Source organism: Gopherus evgoodei, chromosome 20 (assembly GCF_007399415.2).
Source record: "Gopherus evgoodei ecotype Sinaloan lineage chromosome 20, rGopEvg1_v1.p, whole genome shotgun sequence".
Classification (NCBI taxonomy): domain Eukaryota; kingdom Metazoa; phylum Chordata; order Testudines; family Testudinidae; genus Gopherus; species Gopherus evgoodei.
In genome coordinates, this window is record NC_044341.1 from 4,355,273 (window position 1) to 4,378,976 (window position 23,704).

A 23,704-nucleotide genomic window follows, 5' to 3' on the forward strand; every position below is an offset into this window, starting at 1 on the left:
TCCCACCCCTGCATCCACAGGGACCATCTCCCCACCAGCAGGGAACCACTGCCACTGTGCAATAGGTGGGTGAAGCTGAATGCAGGGCATGGATCCAGGAATGCATAAGGTAGCATGAAACAAAACAGGGAGCTCTCAATGCACCAGCCCAGGAGAAGGGGGAAGTTTTGGGAGGGCTGCTTACTAGGTTGACCATATTTACCCAAAGGGAAAATGGGACACTGTGCGAGGCCCTGCCTTCTGCCTCCTACCCGCACAGGATCGGCCGAGAACCCTTGCCACCCATGCGCGCAGGGTGGGTCTGGCCCAAGCAGCTTTCCTGAGCCCTCCCTCCTTTCCACTAAGGGCTGTTTGCTGCTCTCTGGCCTCCACTTCACACATTCCTCGGTGCCCTGCTATGGTTCACACCCCACTTTTTTGGCAAAACTGATGATCAGTTGGCAAAAGCAAATGAGACAAATGTCCAGTTTTGCCAAAAAACAGTCAGGATGACCGGGACAGGGCTTAAAAAGGGGACTGTCCCTGCCAAAATGGGACACCCTACTGCTTACCCCAGTAAGGTAGGTGGACGCCCCCCCCCCCAATTAGTAGAGGGGGATACATACTCCTCCCTCTACACATCAGGTGACACAACGCCCCAGAAAGATTCCCAGAGTCAACCAGAGGCAAAGTCATTGAATTCCATGCTAAGATAAAGGAGAGAGAAAGACCAAAGACTTTTCAGAGGGAACAATGAGGCGCAATTACGCTTATCTTGATCATTTGGGTGAAATTCTGCAACTCTGCAACCTGGGTGCCAATAATCAGTTAATTTCACAGTCTTGACATACTAGAAAGATTTAGATGTTCTAACGACTCTGGTGAATATAGGGGTGCGGCAGAAGATGCACAAAATAGCCAAGCAGCTATTAAGGAAACACTAATAAGGACAGAGGGCTTGCAAGCTCTTTATAAAAAAAGCAGGGCAGATGAAATACAGCTGGGTGACTCCTTTATTGCCCAGTCTGAACAGGCTTTGCCTCCAGCCTGGGAGAGATTTATATTCAGCAGCCCAAGAAGAAGGAATGAAGTGGGATGGATTAAGTAGGACCCAACATGAAATTCAGCCCCATCTTAAAGCAAACCTGCTGTTAATAGCATTATGGTAGCACCAGCTATGGCTCACAGCTTAGAACAGGGCCCTGTTTGGCTCAGTATTGGACCTACAAATGTCAAGAGACAATTCTTGTTCCACAGAGCTTAGAGTCCAATTAGATGGTGGGGGAGAAGAGACACAGGTGGAGCAAAGAGTGCAAGGTCAAGCAGCAGATATGTGGCTGAACCAGGAATAGAACCCAGGACTCCTGCTTCCCAGTTCAGTGCCTGAGCCACCAGACACCCCTTTTGTCCCTGTCTTTAAGCATATTTCATCAGCCATTAAAGGAAACAGGATACAATTTTGGTTTCTGGGGCTGGCAGCCCTGCTGAGGTAACTTTTGACAAATTCAGCAGGTCAGACAGCTGCTGTTCTGTTCTCTGAGAACACACCATTGGTATTTTACCAGGCCTTTGTTCAGAGTTTGACTAAGAAGCTACTGCCCAGAGAGCATTAATTACCCTCAGTCATAGCTGCTCCAGCTTTCTGGACAAGGCAGAAGTCGTGGAGGAATTCTGGGACTTAGCTGCTCTGAGAAGCAATGGTGACTGTGAGCATAGGGAATTGGCTTTGTGTGCGTGAGTGAGATGTCCCCCTCTAGAGGGCATTTAATACGTTAGGTGCTTGGAGAAAAGGAAGTATCTGCAATACTACTGCCCTACAGATAAACGCTCACCTTCAGTCTCTACCATGGCATGAGCCTGGCTCCTTTCACTTCCCCTGGACAGCACCTCCAGTACATCTACCCCAGAGCCAGAAGGTGTAAACTGCAACTCAAGGAGACATACTCCCATTAGCTCTGACCAAGCTAAAAATAGAAGCGCGGCCCTGGCAGCACGAGAGGCAAGAAGAGCTGGCTGCCCCGCGTACAAACCCGCCAGCGCCCCTGAGTATGGGCTCGCAGTGGGAAGCCCCGTGCAGCCACTCATCACTGCCCACGGTGCTGAGGCTACACTACCATTTTTAGTACTCTAGCTCAATAGCACAAGTTTGTCAATTTAAGCTGGAAATCACACCCACAGCTCCACATGTAGGCCCAGCCTCAGTATCTGGATAGCCTCTTCCCAAAGGAGGCATTGTGCAGCAAGGTTCTCTGCTCACTCTCCCCTCTCACCCTCCTACTTCCAGCTTTGTGCCACGGCCGCCATCCTGGCCAGCAGCCTAGACCTCCAGAGCTGAATGCATGAGTGGTTACTGCTTGAGCTGAAGAGGCCAGGCTCCCCAACAACAGACTCATGCCCTCTGTGGATGGGGCACAGCAGGGGATCTCTAACACACAATTGCCAGTGGCCTGCACTTTTGATTTGCCCTGTATTCTCTCAATACCAGTGTGACGGGTTGGATCACAGAAACCCCCTGGGAGCTGCCACCTGATGTGCCCAGACCACTTCTGCCCCTGCTTTCCCTGCCAGTTTGGGACCCCAGCACCCTGTCTTGCTGAGCCAAACACGCTCGTCTGCTCCAGCACAGACCCAGGGTCTGAATGACTTGCCCCAAAGCTGCAGGTTTCACTGAAAACAGCTCACAAAAGTGTTCCTGCCTTTAACACTCAGCTGCCCAACTCCCAATGGGGTCTAAACCCAAATAAATCTGTTTACAGGGTAAACTCATAAATTGTTCGCCTTCTATAACGCTGATAGAGAGATCTGCAGAGCTGTTCGCTCCCCCAGGTATTAATACATACTCTGGGTCAATTAATAAGTAAAAAGTGATTTCATTAAATACAGAAGGTAGGATTTAAGCAGTTCCAAGCAGTAACAGACAGAATAAAGTAAGTCACCAAGCAAAATAAAATAAAACATGCAAATCTATGTCTAATCAAACTGAATACAGATAATCTCACCTTCAGAGACGCTTCCTCAGACTGGACACCTTCCAGCCCTAGGCACAATTCTTTCCCCAGTACAGCTCTTGTTCCAGCTCAGATGGTAGCTAGAGGATTCTTCATGATGGCTCCTCTCTCCCCTTTGTTCTGTTCCATCCCTTTATATATCTTTTGCATACGGCAGGAATCCTTTGTCCGACTCTGGGTTTCCACCCCCTCCTTCTCAATGGAAAGACACCAGGTTAAAGATGGATTCCAGTTCAGGTGATGTGATCACGTCACTGCAAGATTTCATTGCCCACTTGCCAACACACACATATACCGGAAGACTTACAGGTAAAACACACCCATCTGCAGACAATTGTCTTGGCCCACGTTCAGACTAACCCGCGGCATCGGCGGGTTAAAATCGATTGCTCGGGGATCGATATATCGCGTCTAGTCTGGACGCGATGTATCGATCCCCGAGCGCGCTTACATCGATTCCGGAACTCCATCAACCCGAACGGAGTTCCGGAATCGACACGGAGAGCCGCGGACATCGATGCCGCGCCGTCTGGACGGGTGAGTACCTCGATTTTAGAAATTCGACTTCAGCTACGTTATTCACGTAGCTGAAGTTGCGTATCTAAGATCGATTTTAATACCCTAGTCTGGACGTGGCCTTGGTTAAGGGGAGCCATCACAATTTCAAACCACCATTAATGGCCCACACTTTGCATAATTACAATAGGCTCTCAGAGTTATATTTCATATTTCTAGTTTCAGATACAAGAGTGGTACATTTATAAAAATAGGATGATCACACTCAGTAGATTATAAGGCTTGTAATGATACCTTACAAGAGACCTTTTGCATGAAGCATATTCCAGTTACATTATATTCACTCATTAGCATATTTTTATAAAATTTTATAGACTGCAATGTCACAATCAGTTCTCCCCCCACCCCCCTTCTAGAAGGGCAGGCAGCCAACATGGTTAGGACACTGCATCCAAGGCCCGCTCCCTTCACCCACTATAAATCCACACCACATTCTTCCAAGGCTGCGTCACAAGCTTTAATCAAACTCTGCCCCGCTAGCGTTTGGTCCTGGGGTCAGTCCTGGCGCTCCTCCTCTGCAGACAGCGTTGGTGTCCTTTGGATGTTTACTCTCTGCTCCCAAGCGGCTACTCATGGCCTACTTACAACTTCCCAGTGGCCCTGAGAGTGAGAAAAAGAACAACTGCATCCTCACAGCCATGTCATTAAGCACCAGGTAGAAGCATTCACTTGCCTGTTCAGAGCTTCGCTCCAGATGGAATTTCTGTTTAATCAAAACCTTTTTCTTCCCACCAGCCTGAAACCCACTTAGAGACTTGATGGAAGACTAGAAAACCGCTAATAGGATACAGATTCCTCACTCTGGCCCTTCCTCAAGTCTGTCAGTAGCAAGACCCTTTCAGACGAATACACGATAAAGGACTAAAGCCTGTGAAAATGAATAGGAACTCTGGCCTCGGCTAGTGGAATGCAGTGATTACCAGTCCTGTCAGAAGAATAAGTACCTGCTAAATGGTTGTCTCTGCTGGGATCTTATGACAAAGCATCCCTGCTAAGGTGCCTGAGATAGACAGAGCCTGTTAATGGAGCATGTGAGGAGGCCACAGGGTGTGAGCATGGGGTGCTGATCTCTGCAATTTCTTCTTCAAAGGTTTCACAGCAGAGGGGTGTGTGCAGGAAGTACGGCCTAGTGAGGAGCGCAGTGGACAGAGCTGGGAGACCCCAGTTATACCCCTTGCTCCGCCCCTGGCCTTAACCACGTACTCTGTCTGCCTGTGCCGTGACAGAGACAGTCCCTGCGCGAAAGAGCTGGTCAGCATAGACCAAGGAATTACTACAGATGCGGACTGAGGTGCAAAGAGACTAAGCAATTTTCCCAAAGTCACACAAGGAAACTGTGGCAGAGCTGGGAATCAAATCCATGTCTCTTGAGTTCCAGCCCTATCCTGCGTGTCCATCCTGCCTCTCCAGTAGGTGTTTGGAAGGCATGAGGTATCAGGTATAGCAATGATACATGCAGGTAAGTGCACAGCCGAGTATGTGATATGGCAAAGGTAGGCAAAAATATTACCACTATGCATGGATGGATACAGGGGATGGATTAATTCCATGTCAGTTTCAAGCCTGAGCCTTCAAACCATCTCTAATCAGCCTGAGCCATCTCTAACCAGAAATGCCATTGCTGCAAATGTAGATGTCAAAGTTTGCTCAGACTTTGAAGCCCCTAAAGAACTTCCCTTCTGGATATCACCCTTCAAATGTATCCTTCCCAAATCCAGCTCTAATTCCAATTAGAAAAAGAAAGCTTCTCTGAAATGATATGGCCCACTGACCATACTCTTATAACCAAGTAAACAAAACCTGTCCCATTCAGCTATTCCTCTCATAATCTCACTAAAACTGAGCAATTTGATCTGACAGATAGCTTGAGACAAGGTTACACAATGGACCTCTGCATTCATGACCCAGGAAAAATAATTATAGCTCCATAGGACAAGGGGGTGAGGAGAGAAAGAAAAGAAGATGAGAAAAGGAAGGCTCTTGAACACAATGAGAAGGGATTTTCCCCAAATGGAGTCAGGTGGAACTAGGTGAGGTGATGGGAGAAGACAGAGGAATAGAGAGTAGGTGATTAAATGTAATTAGAACGTGGTAAACTCTCAAAGACCATGGCATGAAATACAGTTGGACATAGCCTTGCCAGGGGAGAATGTATTCATCTCTTTGGTCCCTTCTGATTGGATCAGCTCACTTCCTGCATTATTATTTGTGTGGAAATAGCACCTAGCAACCCAAATCCTGGACCAAGCACATCCGGTGGGTTTATTCACTTGTGGCTTTTCAGGGGAAAAAATAGGCCATCCTCTTGTGGGAGAATGAGGGGGTAGTCTTATTTTTGTTGGGCAGGAGAGAAATGACAAAAAAGCAGCAAAAGTTTAGAAACAATCCCATGAAGCTGCACTGTTATTAATATTTATTACACAAACGTGCATTGATATTACTGCAGTTATTAACATGACATACCACCCTAGCATTCAGTATTAAAATCACTATGTAACACTGCATTACTATTAACACAACCATTAATATATTCATATTGTTTTATAACTTGTGATTTCCTGCATTTCTTTCATAAAAAATAAATATTTAGGGAGAGTTATCACTTTGAGCAAACCACGGTTATTTAATATTTCTGTTACTGTAACACTGAGGAACCCCAATCAAAGATCAGGCCCCTACTGTGCTCAGCATTGAGTTTCCCCCACCAATCAAGCACACAATCAAGGTGATGCAGGTGAAAACAATGATGAAACAAACAAATGGAACAGAGGGTGGAGGGACAGATTAGAGCATCCAGCAGCGACTGCGAATCTCTATGCCTGGAGATTGTTTGCATCACGTTTCCCATTGTGGCTACACTGCTTCAGCTCCTACGGGGGGGGGAGGGGGGCATAGTTTCAGTGGGAGTGCTAAATTCAGCAAGGTGCCACAGGTATTTTAAATGCTGTGCCATGTAGACCTGCTCTTACCATCACAAGCCCTTGTGTGTGGTCACTATGGCAGACGTAGCAATTTCCTGGGCAAACCTTACTGAATTCAGTGTAAGCATCTTAGGAGTTTGTTGTATTAAAGATGTGAGCATTTACGTATTATTATGGGATTGTATGTGAGGGGCAGACATGGCCAGTGTCAACCTTGGGAAGTGTGTGGGCTTCAGAAGGATTATTTTAAACAATATGCCAGAGAAAGTAGAGGGATTCCCAGGAAATACCTGGGAGGAGGTGAATGTGAATTACCACCTCTGATTAAGGAAAGACTCAACCTTTGCCCTGAAGCGAGGACCATTGTCTGGCTGATTACCTCGGCAGATCAGAGACCCAGACTGTATAAGGGAGCGACTCTCCGATTGATGAGGGTGCTGGTTCTGAGCCAAGGCAATTATGAACTGGTAACCCCAGAAAAAGCCCTTGCTGGGGTCTGAAGCACCGATCCCTGCCAGAGCCCTTGCTGGAGATGCAGTGATCTCTGGTAAGCTTATTAGCATGGGTGTAGGTTCTTTGGACTTGTTTTCTCTGGAATACTTTCATCTTAAGAATAAATGTGCTTGCTTAGGAAAATCTGCGTGGTCCCTTATAACTGTGGGCAGTTACATGGAGGAGAAGTAAAGCAGGCCGGCTTAGGCAGTCTGATTTGCTGGGGAACTCAGAATAGGCAGGGAATTGTGCGGTCTGCAGAGGAGGGAGAGAGATGCGAGTCTCTACCCAGGAGAGGTGATGGCTGGGGAGCTTGAAGTCTGAGAGTAGGTGCCCTTGGTGAAGCCTAGTGGAGAAATACAGAGGCAGTTTCCCTGAACTGTGACAAGCCCAGCAGGGGCTGGTGGAGGGTTTTGCCATTGCAAGGTTCAAGAGTAGAATTTAAACTCTGTCAATTCAGTTGCTTCGGGAAGCGGTGCTCAAGAGACCCCGCCTGCCTCACCGGGATGGCTTCCTGGCTTATTCCAAATACAAGCCCAAACTCCACTGCTGCTCTTTGGGAAGTGGTCACTATTCACTCACGTAGCCTATTCCCCTCTTGGGGTTTCCCACCAAGACCAGCCGCTGTCTCCCCTCCCAGCGAGAGGGTGTAATCAGGAGATTGTGACTGTACATTTCACCTTCAGCATGGTAATCAAGATGCAGGAGACAACAGTACACGGAGTCCCAGCATGCAAGTTCCCGGAGGAGAGCATCATAAATCCTGACACTCTACAAGTTGTATTCTGCTGGGCTTTGTCCCAAGTCACAATAACACTTCATACTGAGTCTCTCCTGGGTTGGCAGGAAAACAGGGCAGGTGTGGTTCGACTTGTTCGGGTGGGAGAAGAGTCGGCGCGATAGAGGGTAAATAAGCCGGCGCTGGGCTTTCCATGCATCTTGAGATCTCTCCTCAAGCAGAGTCAGACGTGATTGGGTTTAAAGTTACAGAGAGAAGAATTAGATGCTGTTGATGGTGCCAGCATTCATCGCCTCAGGCTGGCCCAGAAAGAGAGCTCCTGGATCCAACCGCACCAGGAGAGCAGCCACAAAGGAGAAATGGAAGATTACCAGACCCACAAGGGAGGGAGGGACAGCTAGGTCCTTTCGAAAGTCCTGTTCCTTTGGCTCACTTGTAGAGCATCTTTCACTCAAGGAGCTCAAATGCTGGGTAAACCTCAACACCCCAGGAAAAGAGGTCAGTACTAGTACCTCCATTTTACAGAGCAGTAAGACAAGCTGCAGAAAGGTGAAGAGACTTGCCAAAGGACACAGAGTCAGTAGCAGAGCTGGGAATAAAACTCAGGAGTCTTGACTCCTAGTCCCTTGCTCTAACAAGCAGACCAGACTTTCCCAGGAGCCTGAGTCCCACTGACTTTCAGTGATTTCAATGGGAGTTAGGAGCCTAAGGAGCAGAATCTCAAAAGATATTTAGGAGCCAAAGCTTCCTTGATTTTCAGTAAGACTGACATTCCTAAATCACCTTTGAAAGTGTTGCCCTTAATCTTTCGGTGCCTCTGTTCCCCCATCTCTACAGTATGTCTGAGAATATCCCCTTCAGGGCAGGAACCGCCTCTCACTCTATTTGTACAGCACCAAGCACAGTGGGATTGTGATCTCACTTGATGCCTCTAGATGCTACCAAAATAAGCATATTACGTCTGCACTGAACTGACATCCAGCTTTCCAGGGCATGGAGCTTGTAGATTCCGTCTTTGATGTGACCTACAGCATTTCAACAAACAATAGCAATCAGCAGCTGGGACTGTGATTTCTCTGGCAGCAGAGAGTGATTCCTTTATTACTTACCAGTGTAGCCCAAAGTGCACAGGGGCCTTGACTCCTAGGCACTTTCTTAATAGAATGAATTGGAACTAACAGGATTACCAGCCCTCACTACTCCACAGCAAGGCATGTGATATTTGGTGCTTTTCTTAAAGCCCCAGCTTCTGGAGTAAAGGGATTAATGTGAAAAATCTCAGTTGATTTCGTTTCATTTTTAAGTTGGTAGCCCTTCTGCTTGTGAGTAAGGGCTAGAAAACATGGCCTGAAGGGCTCAAAACCCAGAAGGCAAATCAAAAGTCCTATTAATCTCTTTTGGGGGGAAGGGGGGAAGAGGGGAGAGGTGACAGGGCCAGACTCATGATCATCACAAATCTCAAGTGCTTGATACTGTAAGGTGGTCTAGTGGTTAGAGCAGTAGACTGGTTTTAGGACCACTGGGTTCTATTCCTGCCTCTGGTACTGGGTGACTGTGGGCAAGTCACTTCCTGTCTGTCCCTCACTTTCCTGATCTGTAAATACAGGAATAAAGGATACTGACCTCCTTTGTAAAGTGCTTTGAGACCTACAAAAGAGAAGGGCTAGGTAGTCCCAGGATTGGCATGGACGGCTGCACAGAACAGAAGAGGTTGGACAAAGGAGAGGGTCCCAGGTCTGCAAGGAAATAGTGCATTCTAGACACTGATTTACCTCTCATCTCAGATGAGTCATAGAAATAATGTCTTCAACTCTCCCCTTGTCTCCTGCTGTTTCAAATACCTCCCTTCAGGAGCAGATAAATACATAATAGAACAACTTTCATTTCCTTTGTGATCAGGGGCAGGTATTTGAGTCTTGATATATTAGCATTTGATGCTCTGGATAACTGTAGACTTCTGAGGGCCAGAAAGACGACATTAATGCATATGTGTGTCCACTTCTGGGTTTAATAAAAGCACCGGTGCTTTTAATCTTCTTTCAGCTCTGCCTCCCATTGAATTTCAATACATTGGCAAGACAGAGTACCAGCTATACCACCCAGCAGCTTCTCATTCAGAACTCCTTGGCTGGCAATTCCAATGGGTGGGGGAGATGGAGTGCAGCCCTTATGCATTAGGTGTCTGCCACCCCTGCAAAGAATCTATTCTCTCGACAATGAGGGTAAGCAAAATTTTTGAGTGGCTAAGTGCCTTAGGAGCCTGAGGTTCATAGGTCACTTAGGTGCTTCAGAAAGTTCTGCCCCACTCGAAAGACTAATAATATCTTCTCCCCTATCAAAGAAGAAAGTGTACATGCCCTGCACCAGCGTGAGGGGGACTGAAGAAAGAGGCTTAGGTTTCATGAGACCTCAGGAATTCCAGAATGCAAGCTACGGACCAGGTCGCTCCCAAGCACCAGTCTCTTGGCATGCAACACTGGCGTCTCTGCATGCTTATTGAATATCCTTCCCCCTATAGCCCTGCCTGCTACATCACTTCGTGCTAATGAAACACTGGAATGAGTCAAATGTTGTGAAGTTGCTTTAGCCCGATGATGACCTTATCCAAGTGTTGTGATGGAACAGATATTGTCAAGAAGTTAGAGAGAATTGAAATACTAGTAGAATTACAGGAACACCTGGTTGGCTCCATGGAGTTGGAATCTGGGAGTCAGTGTTGTCTAGTGGCTAAAGCAAAGGCCTGGGACTCAGGACACCTGCGATCTATTTCCAACTCTGTCACTGGCCTACTGGGTGACCCTGGGCAACTCATGTCTTATCTATCAAATGGGTGTAATATTACTGCCTTCTTTGTTAAGGACTAGGACACCTACAACCGAAAAGTGCTAGATAGAACTAGGATTTTTTTTTTAAATATCAACAAAAAACCCTCCTAAAGCAAACCAACCAAAATTGATAAAAAGTCCTAAAATAACCAGCAGACTTTTTACTCTTGAAAGGGGAGAAGTGCCAGAAATGCCGCAAAATCCACTAACAATTCGCTATTGCTGTGCATTCGACATGGACTGTGTCCAGATGCTACAATGAACCCGTACGATAGAGATCTCAATCATGACCCCATTCTGGTAGGCGCTGGATGTACACACATTGAGGACTACAGTAAAAATACTGACTAGTAATTGCTATGAGATTCATCTACGTCTTTTAAACAAAGGAATAAAAGACACAATGCTCCTTATTCAGGCTCCTTTGGTTTTTTATTAGTTAATTCCAGGATGGGGGAAGAGGAAGACAAACCTTCTAGGCTGGTGCACTGAGCCATATTTCATTCATTCCCCTCCTCTGTCTCTGCTGAATGCCTCAAAGGGATCCAACTCCCTGCAGCTGGCCAAGTGTAGATACTGAAAGTTTCAAATAAAAAAAAGTTCCTTATCTTGCTGAGGAGAGAGCGCTGGCTTTTAATGCGACACGTTCAAACAGAAAATGTTCTTCTTTAGCCTCTGAAGAGCTGTACACAGAACACAACCTCACTTCTTATTTTCTAACAAAAAGAAACTTATCCCGTGGTTGTGTCCTTTTAGGTTTATTTGTAAGTATATATTTTCTTCCTTCCCTCCCCAACAAGCCCGTCACTCAGCACTGTAGCTACACCACCTCCCAAGGCTCTGATCCTCTCCGATGTTATGTTAAGCAGGTTTGGGCTCAGATAGGAAAGCAAGTGGAGGAAACGCTGTCAGAGAAGGTAAGAAAATGGAAGGCAGTGCTGTCTACTGGCTACAGCAGTGGTTCTCAACTGGGGTACGTGTACCCCTGGTGGTATGCAGAAATTTTCCAGGGGGTACAACAACTCCTCTAGATATTTGCCTAGTTTTACAACAGGCTACATAAAAAGCATGAGCGAAGTCAGTACAAACTAAAATTTCATACAGACAATGACTTGTTTATATGACTCTATATACTAGGCATTGAAATGCAAGTACAATATTTATATTCCAATTGATTTATTTTATAATTCTATAGTAAAAATGAGGGAGTCAGCCATTTTTCAGTAATAGCGGCCTGTGATACTTTTGTATTTTTATGTCTGATTTTGTAAGCAAGTAGTTTAAATGAGGTGTAACTTGGGGGTTTGCAAAATAACTCAGACTCCTGAAAAGGGTACAGTTGTCTTGAAAGGTTAAGAGCCACTGGGCTAAAGCACTGGACTGTGACTTACGAGATCTGGGCTCCCTGCCAAACTCTGCCAGCTAGGTAGCAGAAAGGAGCATAGAATAGGAACTGGTTTCTACTTCAAGCTCTGTCTGATCTTGGGCAAGTCATGTCATACCTCCATGCCTCAGTTTCCCCATCTGTAAAATAGCGATAATGATACTGACCTTCTTTGTAAAGTGTTTAGCAATTCAACATGAGCCATTTTCCCCTAAGAAGCATTAGGTAAGTAATGTCCCCTAAGGAGCACCGTGCTGTTGAAGACCCCATCTTTAACGTGAGTTGTTTGTTAAACAGAGGTCCTGACCACTTGGGTTCACTGCACTCCACATGGCACTCCGCACACTAACCAGAGCCAATAAATCTGGTGCTGTGAGCAAATGTCATCTTCCGTAAATTATACCTGAGAAATGGAGAATTTTATTAGCTGATTCCTGGTATCTACACCATTCTTACTTGCTGCAGTGCAACAGCAAGGTTGTGCAATAAGCAGCAAGTTCAGAGGAATTTTTTTAAAAACATAACACCCAGATATATTCAAATAAATATTTTGCAAAAACCTGCCAGAAACTCTCACCCTTAGCTGGAAGAGGAGCCAAGAAGTTTTGTAGAGGGTTTCCCTACCCAGAAGCCTTTGGGGGAAAAGAAGTCTCGCCTCTGTCTCTTTGGGTGAGTGACAGCCCAGCTGGCCAATCAACTCTCTTTCCTTCACTCTGGGCCCTACAAGAGCCTTATCCCATCACACCACTGTAGCTCTGATGAGTCCTTCCTTTCTCCTCGGCAGCCAAAGAACCCGTATCAGAACCATAAACCATCTAGATGAAGGAGCACTACAATATGATACATGCCCAGCTCATACACTACACTCATAGCCTTTGCTTTGTCCAGGCCCTAGTGGTTATTTTAATAACGGTCCAGTACTGGTCCAGTACTGGACTGGGAGTAAAGACACCTGGTTCCATACCCAGCTTTGCCACTGGTTCTCTCTCTTCCTGGGCAAGTCACACAACCTTTTCATGCCTCAGTTTACCTGCCCATAAAACAGTCATAATAAAGCTTCCCTACATCAAAAAAAGGAATGATTGAAGTGTAATGGAGATTGGTGCTCCAAAAAACAAAGTCACTGCAGGTGTTTGACTTAGGTGACGAGCAGATGCACAGAAAAGAGAGAAGAGGGTGTGGGAAGCAAGTCTGTTTAGTGGGGAAGAGTTGTGTGATCGCAGACCACCACACCCCACATAATGCCACCTCTCTGCTATATTTGTGGGAGCTGCAGTTTTTGTGGCATAGTGGTTTTAAAGCACCACAAAGGTGAAAAGCGCTAAGCTCATCCTACCTTTGATTATGACCAGGCTTTGGAGCTGTGCTCCGGCTCCGCTCCAGCTCCAGGCAAAAACCTGCAGCTCCACTGCTCCGCACTCCAGCTCCGGGTTCCGTGCCAAAGCCCCGGATTCTGAACCTGCTTTTTTTTAAAAAAGGCCCCAAATTATGTTTAAAAAATAACTCAGCACAGGACCCACACATTCACAAAACGTGAGTGGAAATTCAAGCGGTCAATCCATGGCTGCTATTAAAACCAGCTCTCTGAAAAGAAATATATCTTCCTGACAGCTTGACAAGTTATCCAAGGAAGGCAAAGTTATGAACTCAATGCAGGCTCAAGCTCGGAGGAATTCCTACGCTGTATTTCACAGTGCCGGGGGTGGGGCACAAGGATAACTGTATTTCAGCTGGCGAAACTAACCATCATGAAAACACAGAGTTTTGTTTCTTTTGCATCTAGGCATTTATTGGGGTTTTTTTTGCATTTATCTGGTAATAGTTTAGCAGGGAGTTTTTCCTAACAGGGAGAGAAAGTGCTAAACCCTTCCACTGCAGGGGGAATTTTGTTATCTTTCCTATAGGCCCTGAATCAGCTTCTTTAATTTAGGAGCACAACTACCATTGTTTTGAGACTTGTGCTCCTAAATCATATAGGTGCTTGTGAAAATCCCCACCAATTCATGGTCTCAGTGACTGCAATGGCACATGCTTTGATGTTTTGCTGAATTGGGGGCATTGTACCAAACAGCGAACTAGGGGATTTGCAGACAAGAATGAAGGAAAAGAAAGGCCCTACCCCACCCACCTTACAATCTGGCACTCTGATCCTGCAAACACAAGGGGCTGTTTTCTTAGCTGATACAAGGAATTGAACCAAGTACCTAAAGAGCTGAAAGCCTGACCTTCGCCAGCCAGACCCACAGCCTCTAACTGGGTGCTGAGGGGGATCAGGGACACACCCAGAGCAGTGGGCTACACAAACACATATGGATCTAGTCTCCATAGAGTCCAACAGCGACTGGTCATGTGTAAGATTTTGTAGTGGACGAGGCTACGCAGACCTTGTAGGGAACACAGTGGTGAAACAGGGAGTGTCATTTCAGTGCTCGAATTTTTGTTTGGATTTCTTCTCACCCCATTGAAAAAAAACGCTTCTCCAGCAGGAGACAGGGCTGCCTCGCTGGCCATGGGGCTAGGATCTCATGAGAGGACTGGGGGAATGATCTCACTTCATTTGATGCAGCGTTTCAGTGGCCTGAGGATATCTTAAGGCAGGGGTTTTCAAACTGGGGGTCGGGACCCCGATGGGGGGATCACAAGGTTCTTACATGGAGGGGGGGTTGCAAGCTGTCAGCCCTATCCCAAACCCCGCTTTGCCTCCAGCATTTATAATGGTGTGAAATATATAAAAAGTGTTTTTAACTCATAAGAAGGGGTCACACTCAGAGGCTTGCTGTGTGAAAGGGGTGACAGTACAAAAGGTTGAGAACCACCGTCTTAGGGTTTGGTGCATAGGCCTCATTTGATCCCTGTCCCATTCTGGCCCTGAGTTCTATTCTCTATCCCATACTCTCTCTTGTATTTTGCTCATCAAAAACTCTTGGCCACACGCTCTCCTCCATTGCCTGCCACTCTGCTGAAGTTGACGTGCTGTTGCACGGATAGAGGCACACAGCTGACTGACTGGGCTGCAGGGGTATTACGACGTGTTCAGAACCATTTTCTTTGCAAGCTCTAACACAGCATGAGCAGCGCTAAACCCCAATATGGTAAATTCTGATTTTACTACCAGGGCAGCGGGCTAGGCTGAGGGGCAGTGCTGTCTTAGTTGTCTCTCTCTAAACCAAAATTAAATTTGATAAACAGAGCAAGGGCCAGAGCCTCATCTGCTGTGAATCAGCATTGACTGCAGTAGAGCTAATGCAAATTAAAGCCCGTGAGGGTTTTCCCAAGTGTATATAGGACAATAGAAGTTGTATAATTTGATTGTTTCCCTTCATGTGTTGCTTGTTGTCTTAGACCGTAGGATCATTGGGGGCAGGGACTGCATCCATCCCTATGTTCAGTGCCTAGCACAACTGATGCTGACTGGGACTCCCAAGTGCTAATGTAATATATTTAATACAAACCTCTTTTCAATCCCAAACTCCTTTGCCTCCCACAGCCCAAAAGCAGCTTATTGTGTCAATCAAGGCTTTGAATTATCATTTGCATTACATTAACACCCTGGTGCCTCAACTGAGATCAGGACCCCGTTGCGGGGTGCTGCCCATACACATAGTGTGACAAAGTTCCTCCTCTGCCTTGGTGGGTCTTGCACTTATTGGCGGATTTGCTCGCCTCGCAGATTCACCCTGTGGGTCGGGAAACAGCACAGAGACCTTCCCCTCTGGTAGAAGCCACAATCAAGGTTAATTCCTCCTGTGTCTGATCAGGAGTTGGGAGGTTTGGAGGGAACCTGGGCCAATCCTCTACTCCGGGTTCCAGCCCAGGGCCCTGTGGATTGCAGCTGTCTAGAGTGCCTCCTGGTACAGCTGCGCGACAGCTACAACTCCCCGGGCTACTTCCCCATGGCCTCCTCCCAACACCTTCTTTATCCTTGCCACAGGACCTTCCTCCTGGTGTCTGATAATGCTGGTACTCCTCAGTCTTCTGGTAATTTGTCTTCTCACTCTCAGCTCCTCTTGCTCCCAGTTCCTCACATGCATGCCACAAACTGAAGTGAGGTCCTTTTCAAACTCAGGTGCCCTGATTAGCTAGGCTGTCCTAATTGATTCTAGAAGTTTCTTAATTAGCTCCAGGTGTCTTAATTATCCTGCCTGTCTTAATTGGTTCTAGCAGGTTCCTGATTAATCTAGTGCAGCCCCTGCTGTGGTCACTCAGGGAACAAAAAACTACTCATCCAGTGACCAGTATATTTGCCCTCTACCTGTACCCCACTGGTCTAGGTCTGTCACAATAGTTAGAGCCAATCCTTTCCCCCAAGAGTTTGCAATCTATGTAGGCAAGGGTCAGAGAAAGGAAGACAGGGGAAGAAAGGCACAGAGCGATTAAAGGACAGATTCTCCAAAGTACTCAGCATGATGGGTGCGGACTGGGGGCTCTTTTGAAAATCTGGCCTTTATTTAGGGGCCCAAATCAGATCCAAGCTCTTTTGGAAAGCTAGTTTAGATTGGGGTTGCTGAGGACTAGAAAAAGCCCAGCCTTTAGAGACTTAGCAACAGGCTATGGTTGAGGTGTCACTTGAAGCCAGACCTTGAAAGAGCCAAGCCTGTACTGGCCTCAAGACCACCGTTGCTACCCAGGGCATATGTGCTTTTATATTTTTATCCTTTGCAACTGTACATTCCTATCCGCACCCTAGAGAAAGAAAGACATTCATCTCATGTGGAGAGCTGAGGGGAAAATAAATAAAAGGTTCTTTTGCTTTGAGTCGCAGCCCTTCAGGATCTCAAAAGCTTTTTCTCTCTCCATAATCCTGAGCAGCACCAGATGCATCTTTGTCAGTTTTCACCTGGTCCATAAGAACATGATTGATTCCTGCATTCAAGACCAGCGCTGTCTCTTTCCAGAATGTCAGCGGACGGGCTTTTGTTGAGCTTGTCTATTGTGATCTCTTCCCTCTGCTTTTGCTCACTTTTACTTATTTCCTTTGGCTCTGTGCCCTGCAAACTTGACACCCTCCCATGGAACTGTATGCTTAATTTCCAGGCTATTGGATTTCGCTGCTTGCGGGGAGCCATGAGTCAGCACATGAGCCGGGGGAGGGAGAAAGAGATGGGGAAGAGAAGGGGGAGGGAGAGGGGTTTGGAGGGGAAGCATTAATAGCTTGTCCAGCATCCATTACAGCAAAAATGAAAAATAGGAGGCTATTACTCACAGACATCGCTCGCTGCCTGAAAATCCCAATATGAAAGTCTTCAACAGCAGTGGAGCTGGAGATGCTTATTAACATTGGATGAGAATTAGGAATGAGCTGCTAGCAGATTAAGGTCCCCTTGGGGAGAGGAAGAATTCCCTGAAGGGCTCAACCTAAAGGGAATCTGCTTTAGCAGCAGTGGGTCCCTCTCTGGCTTCAGCTGGCTGCTTCTGGGATTCAGCAGGATGGGGAAATCTCTGGGCACAGTCAGGATCAGCATTGTCTTAATTGCACAGCCAAGGTCAGGGGTGGGTTTTTTCCCCATGTGCATTCACCAGTTTTAATTAAGCCAGAAGGGTAACACGAGGGTTCGAGTTGCTCTTGACAATAATGCACTACGTCGGATATTAAGAAACACCCACAAACTTTGTTTCAAGATAGTTTAGGTGCATCAGGAACCATGCCCTCAACTCAAAACCTGAAGAGTGTGGCAGTAACAACTTATGGGGAGGTCTCCTGTGCTCCTTGCAACTTTCACATGGCCCACAACACGGTCAATAATGCGCTCCCTCACCCCAGAAGGCTTCTCTTCCACCTTCCACAGCTACCAAAAAGCAATACATATGTAATTGTAGCCAAATGCACAGTCCAAGGCACAGACACACTTGCAACCTCATGCACTCTTGTATCGAGAGACTTGCACAGCTAATTGATGTCCCAGACACGTGGGAAGTTATTCTAGCTAGATCTCTATGGTGCTTACGTGGCCTCTATTACAGTGATATTGGAGTACCTCCCAAGCTTCAATGTAATTACCCTCACAACTCCCCTGGGAGGTAGGGCAGTGCTGCTGGCTGCATTTTACAGAGGAGGAACTGAAACACAAAAAGGCTGGTTGACTTTCCCAAGGGAGTATATGGAGCTTGAAGTGAGGTCTTCTTATTCCTAATCACTGGACCATCCTCCTGTCTGCCTTCCTACTGCGGAGCCGTAAGCATATGAGCCTGTGTTCAGCCACAGGCAGTTACGTGTGTGCACATTTAGGTGCGAGCATTAGTGTATGAGTGTGCGCGTGTGTTTGGGAGGTCATTCACTCCACAGTTCTATTCAGGTTCTTATAACACTCACTTCAGCATAGTACATGCGCACTTTCCTCTAGCGCATTAAGCATGAGGTTGCATGTGGTTCATTCACTTTCTCATCTTTTCCCCAGGGGAGAGTTTTGTTTGGTGGTTTGTTATTATTGCTCTGTGTTTATGTAAGAGAAGGCTGGATGGAGAATTGTGCCTAGCCCTTGCAGCAGAAGATGGAGAGGGTGGTGATGGCCTTTAGTTCTCACAGTAGTTAGTTCCACAGTCTGGGACCTGTCCCCAAGAAAGTTCTGTGCCAATTGAAGACAAGGGACCAAGATCTCAAACTTGACTCAATACTTAATGGGAAGTGAGTGTAGAGCAGAGAACAAGGTTTGGAAATGCTTGTGCCAGGCTTCCAATGACTTGCTCTATGCTACCAACTTACTTCGGAAAATCCACACCGCTGAGCGACGCCGTTATACCGACATAAGCCCTGGTGTAGACAGCGCTATGTCAGTGGGAGAGCTTCTCCTGTTGACAGAGCTACCGTGTCTCAGGGAGGTGGAATACCTACACCGACAGGAGAAGTGTCTTCATTAAATACTAGAGTGGTGCAGCTGCATTGCTGCAGCACTAGAAGTGTAGACAAGCCCGATGACTAGACGCCATGACCTGTAGGCGAAAATTCCACCCTGCAATGCATCGGCCATGAAAGCCCTTTAGGAACCACATGCAGAACAAGCATCCATCAGGGCTGATGCTTAAACAATGAGGAAATAATGTGGTTCCAATTAAGGCAGGGCAGCCTCTCTTCCCACTTTTGTTTTGCAGTCGAAAACTGCTGGAGACATGGCAGAGTTCCTCATCCTCATCCTGCTGGCTGGGGTCACTGCAGCAGCCTCCTGGGGAGCATTTGAATTCCGCTCAGGATTAAAAATTCAAAAGGATTCAGATTTAATCCTGTTCAAATTTTCATTTTCCTTACGAGAGAAAAAAACCAAAGCAAACCGCTCCCTCTTGCTAAAACAAATCAAGGTGGAGTGACTCTGAATGTGGCAGCAGTTGCTTTACACTTCATTTCATATGCAGGGAATAAACATAAATCACATGAACTGGGAGTGGAATGAGACTCTGGTTACAAGTAACTCAGCCTCAGCAGGATTAATGTGGCCATTTAAATGAGATGATCACTGGGTGTGTGTTCAGACAACGGTGCATTGTCGCGGGGGGAGGTAGGGAGGGGAATTCTGGAAAGAGGTACTTTCAGGTCTTCAGAGATGGATTCATTTTGGAAGGATGCTGGGCACAAAAAGAACTTTGTCTTTCATGTACCGTGTGCTGGGTAACAACAGGAGAGGACTCCACATTTCTAAAACTAAACTGGTTCTTTATTCAGAGACCTATTTACAGAAGTGCTACAGGTGCCGCCAGCATTCCAGCCACATGCACACAGACTGGCTTCCTGGTGGCTCCTCCAAACTCTTCCCTGTTGCAACCTGGCCTCCTCCCTACAAGCAGGTTGCTGCATCAGGAGGGTAATGGAATCTGCTCCTCAAGTGCTGGAATGCACATGTAGAACTCCTGGCAGCCTTCGCAGAAGGGGCAGAGAAGAAAAGGACTGAGAAGTTACAGGACCGAGGAGGAGTGGGAGGTATAAAAAAGGCCAATGGGATGCAAAGGACACACATTTTACATGCTAGATTTATGAAGATCAATTCACAACTGCCCTGTGTGGTCCCTCAAACATGGCTTCTGTTGCCCTGCCCCCTATTTTGTCACTTATACCTGTGCCAAAGTGGAGGGCAGTGGATCCCTGGTGCAAAGTGGGTGCAAGATGCTATCAGTGGGTGCAGGGTCATGATGAACGATTTAAAAGGTTTCTGTGCCTTACACACACACACACACACACACACGGTTCTTCTGAATGACTTAACTCAAACTGTGGGAGCAGCTGCTCACCTTCTGCACGGCAGATGTGCACCCGGAGGGGGTGCTGTTTGCACCACTCCATTTAAGAGATGTTTTCTATCTGCTACTCAACTCTGTGCCCGTAGGAATGCTCCTTGCAAAACTGTGGCCTGACAGTCCACGAAAAGCAGAAAATTAGATCTATAGAGCGAGAGCCATCATGCAGACCAGAGATGCCTGGCATGGATCTGGGAAGAAGCAGGGAAATCAGAGGGAGAGGACAGGAGAAAACGTTGGCAGTCAGAGGCTTTGAAGTGAATGTCTTCGCTTTTCTTGCATCTGGCAGCATCTGCCCCCCATGAGAATCAAGACTTCCCTAACTTTTAAAAACAAATTCACTGTATTTTGTATTCTCGCTGGCTAAAAACCTTGCCTCTCCTATTAATATAATTGGGAACTGCAGCTGCCTCCTCTCCAAGGATCCTGCTATGACTTGCCAGACTGGTCCTTCCTGCAGATTGAAATGTGTTTGTGACACATGCTGGGAACCCATTAACCTTCAAAAGCCACGAGGAGACCTCAGAGTCAGGTGCCACTAAAACTGCACAGCGGCCTCCGTCTCCTGGTCCTCCCTTTAAATTATTTTGGAGAGTGTTTCACAGGATCAGCTGGGCTACAAAGGGGCTTTGAGCCAGTACTTAGGGAAGTGCACCCACCACTTGCCTGCTTCAGAGCGCTTATGAAAGTCATCTACAGGAAGCACTGCTGTGAAATCTACACATAGCGCAAACAAGCTTTGTCCAGGCTGCTCACGGTCATCTCTGCCACTGACAGGGGCGGCTCTAGGCATTTTGCCACCCCAAGCTCGGGAGGCAGCCTGCCTGCCGCCCTAGCGGCGACCAGCAGAGCGCCCCCCGGGGCTTGCCGCCTCAGGCATGCGCTTGGCGTGCTGGGGTTGGAGCCGCCCCTGGCCACTGATCCTCACTCTTAACCTGCAGCCATTTGCCATTCCAGTGCTGCCCCTGAATCAGCTCAAGGACTCTCAATCCCAATTTGCAACCCATGCGATTGCAGTCTTTGCCCCTTCCCCTCAGTTCTTCTAGTGACCCTCAATCTTGACCCTTGCTTTTAAAATTCTTATCTCAAAATGTAGCCCAACCTGCTCCTGAGAGGAACGACTTGCTCTCCATGAGATTGGTGCTGGGTTTGTTAGTTTCTGACAGCTCCGGAATGCCCCGCGAACAACTTGCCTTGTGAACTTTCAGTATTTCTGTTCCCTTTGCCAGACCGAGCTAGGAGGACACGAGATAGCCCTAGGCCAGAAAATCCAGATGTGGATCTACATTTCAAACATCCAAAAGACTGGGCTTGGGATCCAGACACTCCCTGAGCCATCTTGGGGGAGGCCCCTTTCAAGCAGACACACATGAACTGAAGTGTTCAGAAAATGGAATTTCCATTCCATGGGAAAACCTGATACTTGGACTTTTGTTTTCATCTCAAGTTAGCATGAAACATCAAAATATCCAGCGTTTCATTTGAATATTAAAATGTTGGTACTGAATGAAACATTTCATTTCACAATGTCAACTTCTGTCATTGCTGATATTTTTGAATGTTGATTCAAAAACAGTGTTTGGTTTCCAGTTTTCCCCTTGGAAAATTTGAAAATGTGGAAATTGATGGTTTCCTATGAAAAATATTGATTCGGATGAAATCCTGTTTTATCAGGCAAATTTTTCAATAGATAAGTTTCAGTCAATCAATTCTACACATAAACATTTAGGAAGAAAAAAAAGTTGTGTCGTTCAATTGCCAATGTAGACATGGCATTTGTTGTCTAGCTGTAAAATGTAAGCTAGCAAGACAGAGTCAATGTGCCGAAAAGAAATGTACACAGAAATGCCAGACAAAGGGCAGGGGAAAGGAAGGATTACCTGTAAGTTCCATATGGGGAATTGAGGCACAGAAAGATTAAATGATTTGACTAAGGTCACAACAGGAAATCTGTGGCAGGGCCAGCAATTCACCCCTGTCCCTTGAGTCCTTCCCATCTTTCCTACACCAGCTTTATTGCCAATGAGCCTGGGGATGGGGGACAAGACTTGAGCACCTGGATTCTGATGGGAGTTCTTGGCTCTGAGCAGCCTAGAGCAATGTGAATGACAACAGATGTGAGTGTAGAGAGCCGGATCCAAGACAAACTACACGTGTCCTATGCCTCTTTCCTATGGTTTTCAACATTCTTTCTTCCTCTCCCCCCAAAACCACCAAATACTCTAAGGATTGTCTCTGCATAATTACACAACTTAATAGACTGAGTGTGTTTGCTAAAAGCCTCTAATTGCCACCTTTGATCTATACTCTTTCAATAGCAGCATCCCTCACAAAGGCAAGATGCCAATGTGCTTGGAAATACTTGCAAAGGGAATTCTGAAGTAACAGAGCATAGAAATTCCCATTGAATCCATTTTTTTTTAAAGTAGGTTGCTGGTTGTAGCTATCAGAAACCCTTCTAGAGGGTTTAGTCTGGTAAACTCAGAAACCTTTTATTTCCTTATGACTCTGATAACAGTTTTTCCACACAACTAAACCGATCTACTGATTTTAGGCATTTGAACACCTCTCGATCTTTAGAGTTATTCTCACAGCAGCTTGGCAAGGGAGTATTTCTGGCTGCCCCATCTCAAAAAGGAGAGAGAGGAGCTGGAAAACGTTCAGGGAAAGGCAACAAGGATGATCAAGGGTATGGAATGGCTTCCATAGGAGGAGAAACTAAAAAAGGGTCAGGACAGTTCAGCTTAGGAAAGAAACAACTAAGGGAGGATCTGGCAGATGTCTACAAAATCATGACTGGTATTGAAAAAGTGAAGAGAAATGTTATTTAGTCTTTCCCACGATACAAAATTACATCAGGTGACCCTGGTTTAACAGGCAGGAGGTTTAATACAACCACAAGGAAGTTACTTTTCCCCCACAACTAACCTGTGGAACTCCTTGCCAGAGCATGTTTTAAAGGCCCAAAGTATAACTGGGTTCAGAAAAGAACTGGATAAGTTCATGGAGGGAGGATCAGTCCATCAATGGTTATAAGCCAAGATGGTCAACCCCATGCTCGAGGAGACCCTTAACCTCTGACTGGGAGTGAAAGACAGGGTGGATTTCTCCATAAGTGCCCTGTTCTGCACACTCCTCATGGAGACAGGATACTGTGCAAGATGGTCTGACCCAGGATGGCAGCTTTTGGGTTCAAAGTCACATAGAGTCTGTGTTAAAGGTAACCAGGTTCCCTTGAATCCCAAGCCAGCACCCTAACCACTGCACCATCCTTCCTCTCACTATCTAAATCAATAACACAATCTGGATACTTGTGGTAGAGAGAGCTAGGAGAATGCTGATAACATAGAAATCCACCTGTGGAACTCACCATCACAGGATTCAGCTGAAGCAAACAGCAAACTTCAAAATGGGGATATGGCAGCAATCAGACGCTACCAAGGTCCCCAGGACATGGCCGTTTGTAAATTCACAGGAACAGTAAAGACAGAAATTGGACTCTTCTTTTCCAAAAGCACAGACACCCTCCCTCCCTCTCCCAATACTTCAAGAGCTAAAGG